Raw genomic sequence first — 2,733 nt, 5'->3', positions numbered from 1 at the left:
TATTTTATATTCTAGCTTGTCAATATTGGTAATTTGAGTTTCTAAATCGTTAGAATTATAGACTTTTTATAGTAGACTTATAGTATTTTGACTTCACAAACACCTAATTTGAATCAAGTGCTGCATTCAACATACCACGTGACACACAAAAATTGATGTTTATCTGTGTTTTATTAATATTTGCTTTTAAATTAAGAAATCGAGTAATAAATAATACTAAAATTTGAATTATAATCTACAGTTTGATAACAACCTTATTGACATAAATTCATGAAATAGTAGTTCAATAAAGTCTTCAATGCGAGTCAACAAACGAGATGAGATTGCTTTTCACCCGTTTCTTGTCTCGAAAGGGTTAAGAGGCTAAAATTTTTGTGTTATCTTCATAAACTTTTTAAACCTTATTAGGAACATGAGTTATTAGGTTACAAAAGTTGTTATATGTCAATTCTAATTTCCTACCTATACAAACACATGTAATTACTTTAATTAAAACAGTATAATTTTCTCTAGTGAACTTCTTTACAGGAAGTAAATATCTGATGAGTTACAGAAATGAACAAAAGGCCCAAACTCTGCAGTAACTTTTCTGTAAATGAAAGATAAATTTGAAATGCTATATTCTTACAAACCTTTGCTGTCCATGAATGAAGAAAGGATATGCCATATACTACCAATTACTGTGGAACATATAACTACATATAGTGAACTATCTCGACAAGAAGTACAAAATAACCTGCAAGTCTCGTTTTTAGTGTAAGTAAAAGGTATATATGAAAGAATGTAACACTGCTCATACCTACCATGACCATGAAGAGATAAAATACAGAGTTCCACCCAAAGTCTCTCTGAAGTAGTGGCACTAGCAGCTGATTAAACAAAAAGAAACTATATTAATTCAAAATATTCTCTAAAGAAATAAACTAAGAATTCCAATATATATATAGTAAATAGTTATTTCTGCTCAAAGGAAAGATTACGTTTTTAGCTCTTCAGTATTTACCAAAAGTCCCAGATAATACCCAAGATGTGCTAGTTAGCATGTCACTTGACAACCACAGCCTATATACAGTTGCAGTTCAATAGCATGTATTGGAACTACATTTAACACTGTTCAGCATTTCATAGGTCGAGTTATGTCACTGAAATTTTATCTAGGTTCTTTTGTTTTACAGTACCATCAAATACAAGATAAATCCACATATTTGAAATTCTAAATTCTACGATCTGCACATATGAATATTTGGCAGTGGAAAGGGCTGTTAAATATTCTTTCTTAAAGTGATCAATTTTCTAAGATTCACTGAAAGGAAAAATTATGTCAAAATGTTTTTTTTTTTTGATTCAGTCATAAAATCTATGGATTTATAATTAATGCTATTTCAATGACAAAGATGTAAAAACTTCTATTTTACTATGGCTACTATACTTATGGTACAAATAATGTCACTTAACCCTTTGGCAACCAAATGTTTTCATAAGAAATTATTGAAGAAAATTATCCACACTGGTCACTTGAAGCTTATTGAAAACAGGTTTCCACATTCAGATTTAAATAGGTTAATCTGATAACATAAGAAGAGGGGTGACTAATGTTAAGAAATGATTAGATAGTATTAACCCTTTCTCATCAGGGTCATGTAATTTGCAGAAAAACGAGTAGCAAATTTCACAATACATAGGGTGACTCTGAGATTTCTTAAAGTATCCTCTCTAAAACTGATAAGATTTTGTTCTTCATATTTCATTTGCATAATCTCAAGAACCTCCTAAAAGAAAATCAAGTTTTTTTAAGGTATATGTTTATTTTCATTTTCCTTACCATATCACTAACTCTACCTATTATTATCGACGTACAATGCAAGGAAATATTCAAAATTAGGGAATAGAAAAAAAAATACACATCTTTTAATTCCTTGTAGAAATTCCTTTAAAGATTTTCCTTTTGTTAAATTCATAATTTCAGGTCTTTTCCTTTTCATGAACAGTTAATTTTTAGTGTTGTAGTTTCCTTTACCACTTATTATTCACCTCGACATAAGTCAACAGTGCTTTTGAGGCATATTACAGTGTCTCTGGCAGACATGCGCAACCCTTCAGTAAAATATGATGTATATTTAAAAGACTTTTAAACCTTTCAATTATGCATTTAAAAACTTAAGTAATACATAATTAACTAAATTATAAAAGTAAGACCTAAATACAATTCAACTGTATCTCTAACTATAACATATTTAGATGAGAAACAACCATAAGTGCTATAGTTGATCAAGCAGCAAACAATACTAAAGTCAGTTACATGTACTCTGTGACAACAACTACATGCGAATTTCAAAATAACCTTTGCTAGATTATAGTGTCAAATGAGCTCTTTCTACTGACTATACACATGTGTATGTAACATCTAGATGTAGGCTATAAAGCTCAAACAAACTTGTTCAAGGTGTGTATGGCAGCTGTCAGGGGTTGAAAAAATGTATTACTTGTTTAAACTGCATCCATTCAGAGAACTTTGAAATTTACGAGTCAAAAGGTTATATAAGCATCTTATAGTCTAGACGTACATCTATGCAACTACCACTGTATTAATGAAGAAATAGAGTGCAAAAGTAGATAATTTTCATAATTCTTTGGTCAAGTGACAATAAATATGATGTTTTAAGTAGTTTTAAGGTTTATTTTGAAATAAAGGACTTAAAACTTGGATAAAATAAAACTTCGAATGATAACATA

The 2,733-nt window shown here is 29.6% G+C and overlaps 1 protein-coding gene across 2 annotated transcripts in view; it reads right to left on the bottom strand.

Moving 5' to 3' along the window:
• Nucleotides 1-803: 803 nt before the first annotated feature.
• The window catches only part of LOC106467760 (sugar phosphate exchanger 3-like), an 18,560-nt gene continuing 16,630 nt past the window's right edge, over nucleotides 804-2,733 (bottom strand). For both annotated transcript variants that reach the window (XM_022395949.1, XM_022395948.1), the window contains exon 13: nucleotides 804-869. The gene's annotated coding sequence lies outside the window, so the exon portion shown is untranslated. The remainder of the gene's footprint in view (nucleotides 870-2,733) is intronic.

Source organism: Limulus polyphemus, unplaced genomic scaffold, assembly GCF_000517525.1.
Source record: "Limulus polyphemus unplaced genomic scaffold, Limulus_polyphemus-2.1.2 Scaffold2731, whole genome shotgun sequence".
In the NCBI taxonomy this organism is placed as follows: Eukaryota; Metazoa; Arthropoda; class Merostomata; order Xiphosura; family Limulidae; genus Limulus; species Limulus polyphemus.
Note: the sequence above shows the minus strand (reverse complement) of the source record. Positions and strands in the feature narration are given on the sequence as shown.